Source organism: Rhinopithecus roxellana, chromosome 2, assembly GCF_007565055.1.
Source record: "Rhinopithecus roxellana isolate Shanxi Qingling chromosome 2, ASM756505v1, whole genome shotgun sequence".
Lineage (NCBI taxonomy): Eukaryota > Metazoa > Chordata > Mammalia > Primates > Cercopithecidae > Rhinopithecus > Rhinopithecus roxellana.
The window spans coordinates 1,240,622-1,253,913 of record NC_044550.1 but is presented as its reverse complement, the minus strand read 5'-3'; positions in this window follow the sequence as shown (position 1 = coordinate 1,253,913).

The following is a 13,292-nucleotide window of genomic DNA, read 5'->3' as shown; positions in this document are numbered from 1 at the left end:
ATGGGCTGCTCAAAGGCCTCCCATTCACCTTCTCATCACTGGCACCCAAAATGCACCTGGCTCACAGTAGGCATTCAGTAACTGTTGAGCTGACTTGATCTGGTTCAGAAGAAAATAGATACAGCCAGCTTATTTTGATAGATACTTCTCAATTAAAAGAGGGCTGCATTTTGGAAAATTAACTAAGTTATTTTTCTAGATCACAGAAATATTTAAGCAGTTCCTTCTATAATGAAATGCAAATCACGTTCTAAATGCAATGGAGAAGGAAAAGACAGAGCAGTGGGATTTCTGTCAAGGAAGGCACAGAGTGTACCTGAATTCTTCATGTTACCAGGAGCTCTAGGTGTTCTGATACCACAATGAAATAGCCTGGAGGTGTAATATACAATCATTACATGATGTTACCTAAATGCATATTCTAATTCAACAGTTATTTACTTCACTGAACCTTTAATTCCCTTTTAGAACAAATACTTTCTGAGGTCTCCCTTCATTATCCTAGAATTCATAGAGAGTATAGCCTTCTTAGAGTCGTTATTTCAATAAATCAATGTCATACCCTAACTGTAATCTAAATAAAAATATTAAATTAGGCAATTCATAGTAAAATAGTATCTATTTTGATATGAACACTAGAAGACATATTAAGTAGTCAGATGCTTACCTCAAAGCATCACTATGAATCGGTCAGCCACAGTGTACACTGATACAGGTAGCTTGCACTGGTGATTGGGATAACAAGGTGTTGGATCTGGCGATGTGATTTTCAGAATGAACAAAAAATTTGCAAGAGTTTAGAAAAAGACAAAGTGAGTATTACTTTAGATTTACATGGCAGTCAAATTCCTGGAAAAGTTATCATCTATTAAAATTGCACAACTACTTTACATATAAAATTGAGTTCGGTTCTAAAGTTGGGTAATTATAAAAGCCTTACAAATTATGAATGTCTGGGAAGACTTCAAAAGTCATGTTCAATGTGGGTTAAGCTTATTGTGTGGGATTTTCCTGCATATTGGAGATGTCTTTCATACCTGGCACCCACCCACTATGTACTAGGAATCTACCCACCCCTACTGTGTCACTATGACAACCAAAATTGCCTCTATTTCCCAAACAGCTCCTAGTGTCTTAGAACCACTGACCTAAAGAGAATGTAACCTTTTGGTATAATGAAGATATTCTTACCAACCTTACCTAAATCCCAAGGCTGATGTGAAAATCAAATGAGCAAAAATGTTTCTGAAAGCCCATTATAAACCACAACACATCAGAGAAATAAAAAATATTATTATGTTTGCCAAGACTTACATTGGAGCAAATTTGGAAATTTCTAGCACTTTCATAACTCTGAGACCTTGCCACTGTGACAGTATTACCTCTAGAAGACTGTCTCTCCACGCCAAGTAAAAGACTGTCTCTCCATGCCAGAGTGTGCTGAAGTAACTTTTTTCCTATTATCTGTTTTTGCTTTGGTATTTAAGAAGTAATTCTGAACTATAATATCATACTAACTAGTTGGTACTGCCATCTAGTGACTTTCATAAACCAATTGTCCAGCTCTGTCAAATTTAGCTATTCAGCCATTTAAACAAATCAAGTGCATAAATTTCTATTTTCTAAATCTCACATTTTTCTCTCATTTATGTGAAGGTTTTTTCTGGGAGAAAGCTGCTATTAAAATGTCTTTTAAAAATAGAATGCCACTAGCACTTTGCTGAATGGCTGCTTCACAGTATGATAGTACTCACTATGAATTTTGCAATGTGTTTTAACTAATGCTCGCAGGTACCTAAATCTTGATATCCACATTAGTAGCATTTCTTTTTCTGTATCAGGAAAGTAAGGGATGCTTTGGTGTCATGACAAACAGATTTATTCCAGATTTTTTTCAGATTTGGCCAGTATGTCTTTGCTCAAGTATCCAAATATCTGACCTCAGTGACAGTGTTCAAGCAGTTGGAATCTTAGCAAACTGCCATCCATCTTACCTGATTTCTCAGACAAGTCCACCTCTTGCCCAAGGAGCATCACCAGTAGAAGCTGAAGAGGGATTTGTGCTGTGTGCTATAAAGTGTCATCTGAGGTCAATGTGTTGTCACTGATGGCTTGTACAGTAATGCCAAGATTTAGCAGGTGACCTGAGCCCTGCAGCCTGCATGCTCTATAAGGCTTGTGGCTCCAGAGATGATTCCTCAGAGGGCTGATAATGAAAAAAGCAAACCTCCATTTGCTCAAAAAGATACATAAATCTGCAGTCTACTTTTAATTACACTCTTTCTCTTACTCTTTTTGCCCAATGATAGTTTAAAAACTTAGAGCATAATTTTTTGCCTTTACCACCATTTTTTCTAAATGCAATATTATATCATTTTCTGTATTTTAAAGGGATAAAGCAAAAATACAAAAACAAAACAAAAAATATATATTCCCCTAATTATTAAGGTCCTATGCTGGGCCTTTTTTCTTTTTTTTAACTGTAATTCATTGAAGAGAGTCAAGTCCCTCTCACCTGTATTCTTTTAGCACGCTGTGTTACTTTCTGGAAGTATTTACCACAATGGTAATGGATTTGGGTTAAACATCTGCAACCCTGCTAGAACAAAGACAACATAAGACTAGGGAAAGACAGCATCTATCTAGACCAGCTTGGCCTCCCTAGAGCAAAGCACAGGGTCTTCTTGCACAAGTTGGCACTAAAAATACTCATTAAATGAAAAGTAAGTGAACAAATGCCTTAAGATTTGACTTTAAATTATTTCTTCTGACAATCGTCTCTATTTATTTTAAACGACACACAAAAAGTCAATTTTTACCATTTTTCCTTGATCTTAGCTCTATTAACCCAACTTTTATGCTAATAAGCTATTAAACTTGTCTTAGTTGCTTGATATCTTTGTTGCTCAATTTCCTCATCGGTGAAAATCAGAATATTACAGTGAAAGTGATATTTTGTGTCTCCTTCTTCTACTAATTATGCTTTGTTTCTGTTTTATAGCTTATCATCATGTCCAGAACTCAACAATGTCAAATAACAATAATGATAGAAGAATCAGACCCTTAGTTTTTAAAGACCTATAGGAAAGATCATTTGAATACACCAAGCCCAGTGCCCACTTGCTTCCAAAGAAGTGTTGTCAGAGTTATTTTTGAAGAGTATCCTCCTAAATGTTCTAAGATATTTCAAACTTACAATCTAAGAGCAAAATGAAGAAAATGGGACAAACAGCACAATTTCTTTTAAATAAGCTTTACTTTAATACTTCAAATCTAAATCCTGAATCATAACACAGTAGTAAAATCATTTGAGTACCGGAAATTAGTTGGAAAAGACAGATGATCACATAGCCTTCTGAGGTAATAATTTGCAGGAAAGCCCAAAGATTCAATGTTTTAAGTATTCTTCTTTTTATTTGATCAGTGTAATCCTCTCGTTCAGTTTAATGATGATGTTAACATTAGACTGTCCAAAACCTTTGATTTACTGCTAATTGTCAAATTCTGAGCCATGCTGGGCAGATTCTCACACCTGCATTCATAGACATAATTATATGAACCCCCTCTCTTTAGTAGTCAAGGCCATCGATTTAAAATATAGGAAAAATAGTAGCTTTGAGGAATCTTTTTTACAAAATCCAGGATTTATGTTTATGATTTTGAAAAATCTATCTAACAATGTATAGATAGCTTCTTTGCCTTTTTAGAACCACCCTTAATGGTTTTTCCTCTGTATGACTTCTGGCATTTTCCAAATGTTCTACAAAGTGCCCACAATCATTAAATGGTTTTCCCTTTGTCCATTCGGATCCATTCTCCACCCTCTTCTGCACCACAATATGCTCCAGGAGGATCTTCTCTGGGCTTCTTTCCTTACACTCTGGTTGCAGATGAGTTTTGCCAATTGGAGGCACCCAGAGCAAATCAAAAGTATAGGGAAAAAGAGAATGGCATTTATTCACTCAGTCCTTACTGGACCATAGTATTTGCCAGTGTCTGCAGTTTTCTTCTGCTCACCATCGATGTTGCTGGGTGCCTTTGCACAGCTACTCAATGAACAACACGTCGGTACTGGAATAATCTAAAACAATGCTCGGTTTCCTCAGATGACAAAATACTGGCGATTTAATTGTTAGAATCTTCCACCTAATTTGGATGTCACACAACTATCCTATAATGTAATGTCATCCAATTTTTAAGTTTTTGTTTGTTTGTTTGAGACGCAGTCTCGCACTGTCCCCCAGGCTGGAGTGCAGGGGCACGATCTCGGCTCATTGCAAGCTCCACCTCCCGGGTTCACACCATTCTCCTGCCTCAGCCTCCCTAGAAGCTGGGACTACAGGTGCCCGCCACCGTGCCCGGCTAAATTTTTTGTATTTTTAGTAGACACAGGGTCTCACCTTGTTAGCCAGGATAATCTCAATCTCCTGATCTCATGATCCACCTGCCTTGGCTTCCCAAAGTGCTGGGATTACAGGCGTGAGCCACCGCGCCCGACCCACTTTTTAAGTTTTAAGCAATGAAATAGGATAAAAAATGGAACGCTATAGTATGTAAAACTGAACTCAATGTGCAGAAGACTCATTTAATACACACACATGTAACACACATGCACACACCACACATACAAATATGTGCGTGTGTATATATACATATATATATAATTTAATCTGTATAGTACAAAGGAAATAATTACATTGGAATTAATTAAATCAGTTCATATGTAGAAATACTTTACTAAACTACTACTTAATAGTAAATCCTATTTTAAGGGAATATATTACACATACACCCATTTAGTGTGCTTAAAGTAGATATCAGTGTGACTTAGGCTATCCTAAAACATCAACCTTTAAAAGGTTTTAATGTAGCTATTACATCCACTTCCTCTACATATATTGTTTTTATTTTCAAATCATATGTACTTTGGAAACCAGCTATGCCTAAGATAGTGTTTTACCCCAAATCCTATTTATTTATTTTTGTTGTAAATTAGTAGTTTCTACCTCATGAAGAGTCTATCCATCTGCTAGGGTGGCTTAAACAAAAAATATATGTATATATTTTCTCACAGTTCTGGAAACTGGAAGTCCATGATCAAGGTGCCAGCAAATTCAACTTTTGATGAAGACTCTCCCCTGGCTTGCAGACGGCTGCCTCTCCATGTGTCCTCACTTAGTCCTTTCTCCTCTGGTGGGATGTGGAGAAAGAGACTTCTCTGGTGTCTCTTTTTTTCTTACAAAAACATCAGTTTTATTGGATTAGGGATTCACCCTTATGACTTCCTTTAACCTTAACTGGTTTCAAGAAAGCCCTGTCTTCAAATACAATGACATTGGAGGTTAGGACTTTAACATATAAATCTAGGGATGACATAATTCAGTCCATAAAATTCTGCCCTCTGACTCCCTCAAAATTCATGTGCTTCTCACATGCAAAATATACTTCTTCCATCCCAGTAGCCCTGAAACTCTTAACCTATTCCATCATCCATTCCAAGACCAAAGTCTCCTTTAAATCAGGTACGGTGAGACTTAATGAGACTGATGCTTTGTCCTAAGGCAAAATTTCTCTCCAGCTGTGAGCCTGTGAAACTAGACAAGTTATGTGCTTCCAAAATACAATGGTGAGACAATCATAGGATAGGCATCTCCCTTTCAAAAAGGAGAAAATAGGAAAAAATAAAGGGTTTTAAAGCAAGTCCGAAACCCAGCAAGACAAATTCCATTCAACGTTAAGCCTTGAGAATAATCTTTTTGGCTTTATGCTCTGTTTTCCAAGCCTACTGGGTGGCAGCTTAACTCCAGGGCCCTAGGCAGTGGTCTCACCCCCTCAGCTCTTCACAGGGGCAACCTGGCCCACTGAAATCAAGGAGGTGAGTTCCTCCTCTGAAATGAAGGAGGAAATAGCTTTACCAATGGACCTGTGGTGGAAGTGCCAACTTTGATGATCTTTAAATAGCCTTCATGGTCTTTCTTCCCTTTTCATGAAAGATAAGGCATGGTCATCACTGGATGGCTTTACTGTCTCATGTTTTAAATCCCAGAAGTTGGAAAACCTTTCTTCATTGTGTCCTATCTCTATACCCTTCAGTTCAAATTCCAGTGAATTTGCAGGTGTAAGCTCATTTCTTCCTGGCTTCTGCTGAGATGGCTGATTAAAATTATGGGTAATCCCTTTGTTAGGTGATTGTCCAGCCATAACCTTGGTGTGCTTTCCTGAATACTCTTTCTCATGTTTTGCAATATGAATAGGTTTAGGATTTTCCAAATCTTCAAGTTTTGGTTACTTTTTGCTTAGTAATTCCATCAGTCTCTCTCTCTCTCTTCTCACATTTTACTACAAGCAGTAAGGAGAAAGCAGGCTGCACTTTCAACACTTTGCTGAGAAATCTCCTCAGCTAGAGTTTCAGTGTCATCATTCACAAAACCAATACAAAGGAATTGTACATAGCATTGTATTTGAGTTGAAGTTGTTTCCCATGGGGTACACATTAACAATTCAGAAGCCATAATACAAGTATAGTGAAAGTGAACAATTAAGTAAAGGAATGGCTACTGTGGGAGCCAGGTTTCTCACAGTTGGAGTGGGAGGTTATAGACAGGTAACAGAAAACCAGAACGATTCATGTGGTAATAAATGAGTTATAAACATCAGTGTGTATATTAGGGTTCTTTAACAGGACAGAACTAAAAGGATAGATGAATATATGAGGAGAAGTTTATTAAGAATTGACTCACACAGTCACAAGGAGAAGTCCTACAATAGGCCATCTGTAAGCTGAGGAGCAAGGAAGCCAGTCCGAGTCCCAAAACCTCAAAAGTAGGGAAGCCGATAGTGCAGTCTTCAGTCTGTGGCTAAAGACCCAGGAGCCCCTGGCAAACCATTGGTGTTAAGTCCAGGAGTCCAAAAGCTGAAGAACTTGGAGTCTGTTGTTCGAGGGCAGGACGCATGCAGCACGGGAGAAAGATGGAGGCTGGAAGACTCAGCAAGTCTGCCCTTTCCATGCTTGCTTTTATGCTTGCAGCTGATTAGATGGTATCCACTCAGATTGAGGGTGGGTCTGTCTCTCCCAGTCCACTGACTCAACTGTTAATCTCCTTAGGCAACAACCTCACAGACACACCCAGGAAGAATACTTTGCATCCTAAAATCCAATCAAGTTGATATTCAATATCGAAGTATGAATTCATTTTTAGCTGACTGTAAATACAGATGGGGCAATATTTATATATTTGTGTACATATACAGGTTAGTATACACACATATATTTTTTGCTTTGTTAGCTAAGAGGACCTAAAAGAAATGACACCCTGGAAGGGATGAGCGCACTCAGTGCCTAGATCTTGGCTTCTATTAATAGTACCAATTTTATTCTCCAATAAAGGGAACCAGAGTTCCTTGGATAAATGGCTGACTGTAGGACTGGGACAAGAAATATACAAAATGAGAAATATACTAGAAGAGGTGAGAAAACATTGTAGCACCCAAAAGAAAGAAAGTACTCCAATTCACAAACACATATACATGCACATGCAGGTGTGCGTGCACACACACACACACGCATTGATGGGTATATCAAAGGGACATAAGAGTTAACTGAGAGAGCTCCCTATGGCCAAAGTTGAAATTTTTTATTTTTTATTTTTTATTTTTATTTTTATTTTATTTTATTTTATTTTTGAGAAGGAGTCTCACTCTGTCACCCAGGCTGGAGTGCAGTGGCCAGATCTCAGCTCACTGCAAACTCCGCCTCCCGGGTTTACGCCATTCTCCTGCCTCAGCCTCCCGAGTAGCTGGGACTACAGGCGCCCGCCACCTCGCCCGGCTAGTTTTTTTTTTTTTTTTGTATTTTTTTAGTAGAGACGGGGTTTCACCGTGTTAGCCAGGATGGTCTCGATCTCCTGACCTCGTGATCCGCCCGCCTTGGCCTCCCAAAGTGCTGGGATTACAGGCTTGAGCCACCGCACCCGGCCGAAATTTTTTATTTTTTATTTTTTAAGAGACCAGTTCTCATTTTGTCACCCAGGCTGTAGTACAGTGGTGTGATCATAGTTCACTGCAGACTCAAACTCCTGCGTTCAAGTAATACTTCTACCTCAGCCTACTGAGTAGCTGGGACTATAGGCAGATGCCGCCACACCTCGCCACTTTTTCAGTTTTTTGTAGAGACAGAGTCTTGCTCTGTTGACCAGATTGGTTTTGAACTCCTGGGTTCAAGCAATCCTCCCACCTCAGCCTCCCAAAGTGCTGAGAGTACAGACATGAGCTACTGTATCTGGCCCAAAGTTGAAATAATTTGAGCAACAAATAAGTAAAGTGGTATTGGATTATCACTCAAAGTGTAAAATAAATAGCCATGAGTCCATATTAATATAAATAAATGACTAAGTAAATACATAATGGGGCTGGATGTGGTGGTTCATGCCTGTAATCCCAGCACTTTGGGAGGCTGATGTGGGCAGACCACTTGAGGCCAGGAGTTCAAGACCAGCCTGGTCAACGTGCAAAACCCTGTCTCTACTAACAATACAAAAAATCAGTGAGGAATGGTGGCACATGCCTGTAGTCCCAGCTACTCCAGAGGCTGAGGCAGGAAAATCACTTGAACTCGGGAGGCAGAGGTTGCAGTGAGCAAGATCACACCACTGCACTCCAGCCTGGGCGACAGAACAAGACTGTCTCAAAAAAAAAAAAAAAAAAAAAAAAAAAACCAACAACAACAGCAACAAAAACATAATGGGAGGCTGGAAAAGGCAAATCCTCCATGCAGGAGAACTGCAAACAATTCATGTGTATTCTTCACCTGATACTTCACTCTCAAGGAGGGAGAATATAATTTCTCACTCCTTATATGCACGTACTGTGCATGGTGACTACCTTTCAAAGACTACAGACTGAAAAGGGGTAAAAAGTAACTTTACAAGGAAGAAACCTAACCTTTGTCTCAACCAGGTGACAAAGGTTAACATCAACTGTGATGAGTCATGTGGGCTATTAGCTACCCTTGATAAGAAGCAATGAGAATTAACCTTGATCTCTTCCTTACAAAAATCCTTATCCCAATCTAATAGAAAATAAATACAAGTTTCAACTGAGGAACATTCTACAAAATACCAGACCTGCATTTGAAACAATTGTCAAGGTCATCAAAATCAAGGTAAATATGTAAAACTCCCATGGAAAAAAAAGCTAAGAAGAAATGATGATGAAACATAATGTGGCATCCTGGGTGGGATTCCAGAACAAAAAACAAAAGCTTTAGGTAAAAATCAAAGAAATGTAAATAAAGTGTGGACTTAATTAGTAATAAGGTAGCAATAGTAGTTCCCTAATTATGACAGATGGCCCAGAGTAATGTAAAATGTTAATAAAATGGTAAACTGAAGATGGGGTACACAGGAACAATGTACTATTTTCACAGTTTTCTATAAATAAAAAAGTTTAAAAATAAAAAATAAAGTTAGTTTATTTATTTATTTTATTTTTATTTTTATTTTTTGAGACAGAGTCTTGCTCTGTAGCCAGGCTGGAGTGCAGTGGCACAATCTCAGCTCACTGCAACCTCCACCTCCCAGGTTCAAGCGATTCCCCTGCCTCAGCCTCCCAAGTAGCTGGGATTACAGGCCCGGCTAATTTTTTGTATTTTAGTAGAGATGTGTTTCGCCATCTTGGCCAAGATAGTCTCGATCTCCTGACCTTGTGATTCGCCTGCCTTGGCCGCCCAAAGTGCTAGGATTACAGGCGTGAGCCACTGTGCCCAGCCAAAAATAAAGAATTTTTTTTTTAAACTGTAAGTTAGATTACTTCTTTCAAAATGGAAATATGTCTACCACATATGATTAAATTTAAAAAAAAGATTTTAAAAGTAAAATTTTAAAAAAGATTTTAAAAGTAAATTTAAAAAACACCTTTCTCAAACTACCCTGCCTGTTCTTCAGCGAATACTTCTATCAGAAGGTTTAATTTCATCGGCTTTTAGAATATTGGTTAAATTTTGCTGTCCTTAACCCAGTTTAAAATACCCAGGATTCGTGGTGTGCCTCAACTACACTAAACTTCAGTCTTTCTGTTAAACCCACTAGGCTTTCTTAGTCCGCCAGTGACTGTACTTTTGTTGTGGCTTACTGACCTGCACCCTGGGCTGCCCCTCTGGGACTTGTTGTTGCCTCCATGACATTAAAGATTTTAAAACTTCATTCTGGCCAGGCGCGGTGGCTCACGCTTATAATCCCAGCACTTTGGGAGGCCGAGGCGGGTGGATCACGAGATCGAGACTACCCTGGCTAACACAGTGAAACCCTGTCTCTACTAAAAATACAAAAAAATTAGCCGGGCGTGGTGGTGGGTGCCTATGGTCCCAGCTACTAGGGAGGCTGAGGCAGGAGAATGGTGTGAACCCGGGAGGCGGAGCTTGCAATGAGTCGAGATCGTGCCACTGCACTCCAGCCTGGGCAAAAAAGAAAGACTCCGCCTCAAAAAAAAAAAAAAAAAAAAAAACTTCATCCTACATACAAGGGTTACTTCGTGTACTTGCACCATACATAATACACTCCAAAAACATGCTTATGTGATACACTAGAACTTATGCAGTAACCAATGGAGGAGGAATCTAGAGCACTAACTAGGTTTGTCCCAAAACAGCAGTCTGCAATTCAAGTCTTAAATGGCATCCCATTTGAAATAAATCTATGTAAATATCCTGACATACAGGAAGGTAGGGAAGAGGGAGCTGGGGGATGGTCTGATCTTAACATAGAACAGAAAAGCAAAAGATGGAATGCTATTTGAGTCATGATATTGTAGCTCCCTTTAATTTGGAACACAACTCTAGTAAGGGGAATTGGTCAAGTTGATCCGGATGACAGCTGATGCAGAAGCCTGAGGCAGAAGCCTCCTGCAGAGGTCAGCTCCCTGAAATATGAAACAGTGTGAAGATAGGATGCGTAATAAAGCAAAGTGCAAAATGGCTCTGCTATATTTGGAATGCTGGTGTCCCCTCAAAATTCCTATGTTGAAATCCTACCCCCAAAGGTGATTGATAAGGTTTGGCTCTGTTTCCCCACGCAAATCACACATTAAATTATAATCCCCAATGTTGGGGAAGGAATCTGGGGGGAAGTGATTGGATCATGGGGGTGGATTTTCACTTGCTGTTCTGGTGACAGTGAGTGAGTTCTCATGAGATCTGGCTGTTTAAAAATGTATAGCACTTCCCTCTTCACTTTTTCTCTCTCCCTTTTGCTCCACCACGGTGAGATGTGCTTGCTTCCCCTTTGCCTTCCATCATGATTGTAAATTTCCTGAGGGCTTCCAGCCATCCTTCTTGTACAGCCTGTGAAACTGTGAATCAATTAAATGACTTTTCTTCATAAATTATCCAGGCTCTGGTAGTACTTTATAGCAGTGTGAGAATGAACTAATACAGTGGTGGTACAAGGAGGCTGTGCCTTTGGGAGACAATTAAGTCATAGAGGCAGAGCCTTCATGAGTAGGATTACTGCCTTCATAAAGAGGCTGAAGGCAACTGCATTTCCCTTCTGTCATGTGAGGTTACACGAAGAAGACAGCTGTCTATGATGAAGTAGGCCCTTATCAGACATTGAATCTGCCAGCAGCATCTTGATCTCAGACTTCCCAGCCTCCAGACTGTGAAAAATAAATATGTGTTGTTGATAAGCCATCCAGCCTATGATATTTTGTTATAGCAACCTGAATGGACTAAGACAAACCCCAAACAACATAGTTGCCAGTATCTTCATTTACAGAGACCTCTCACTTCATGGTAGCTGAAGAACCTGGGTCTCATCTCGAGTCATATCTCTTACTAGTGGCCACTGGACACTTCGCTCAGTACTTCTGCTTTCTGGCTTTCCCCTGAGACTTAAGTGTGGCCATCACCTTCCTGAATTTTGAAATCCACAGATAAATTTGCCATCTATTATATGGCTCAGATGGTGAATGATTTACTAGGTTATCCATCCCTTGGTCACTGCTATAAGACAAACTGGAGATGCCACAATCCATTTTCTTTATACAATGTTGTCACATGTGCCTTCTCTCTTGTTTCTTTTGTGGCAGCATGGGAATCACCTAGAGTTTCTCTTGAAGTCTTTCTTCTCAATCAACCTGGAGTCAATTATCCCACCCTAGATTTCTGTTCTCTTTCAAACCAACAAAATAATTGTCAGTCTATTTATATGAAGGACAGCCTATCTATACTGGAAAATAACAAAACTTTTATTTTAAATATTGCAACTTACTAGTTAAACAATTAGATATACTACAAGAATAAGTTCGTCTTGAAAATGACTATAAATTCTTTTGTTCTAAAAATTTCATAAGAAAAATTGATTATAATTTTTCTAAAAGGCAAAGAATGGTGAAAAATAGTATGTATGTTACACTTACAAATGCATTCTTTAACATTTTTAAGAAACTGCCATAGTTTAACTAAGATTAGCTATGTGACATTTAAATCCTATCTATTCTACTAAAAATTTGCAATAGTTTAAGTTAAAAGGAATCTTTATCATGTAGACAAAACAATGATAATCTAACTGAATTTCACTTAAAGGATTATATCAATAATCCCATCCCATAAAATTTTAACAAGCACGGACACAATCTGATATAAGCAGAGTCTGGTTGTTAGAGCAATTAGGCAATTGATAAAAAGAGAAACCAATGCTCTCTAGAAGAACTCATCTTCAGTGAAAGTCTTGTAAAATTTACACATATAGAATTGCAACAAATAAGAGGTCACAATTTTAAAAAGCAAAATCATAGGACATGTATAAGGGAAAAAGCCACCATATATGAATCAGCAGAAAATAACCAACAACAAACTTAAAACCACAAAGATATCTAATATTGCTATTTTTTGATACTCAATATAAAACAGATACATTTACTACATGAGAAAAAATTAAAAAGTACATTGAAATCATTGAAAAGAAGAAAAATACACCCTGAATCAACACTTCATCTTAATCTATGAATTTTGATATTACTTTTAGAAAGCTTAGGATTTACTCTATCTACATTGAAAAAAATAAAACTCAAAGAGCTCTGGACTAATAATGCCAGGAAATTGAGGGGGAAATGAAAGCATATCAAAATCAGAAAGATTCCTTAAAAACCTTTTAAGAAGTGGTTAAAATTCTAGATCCCTTCTCCATACCACACAAATGTGTAAATGTTCCTTTTCTTCCTAGTGAAACAGTTAGATTTATTCCCATAGAAGATAGGAAAACAGAGGGTCTATGGATTAGAAATTCCAAGCATTGTCG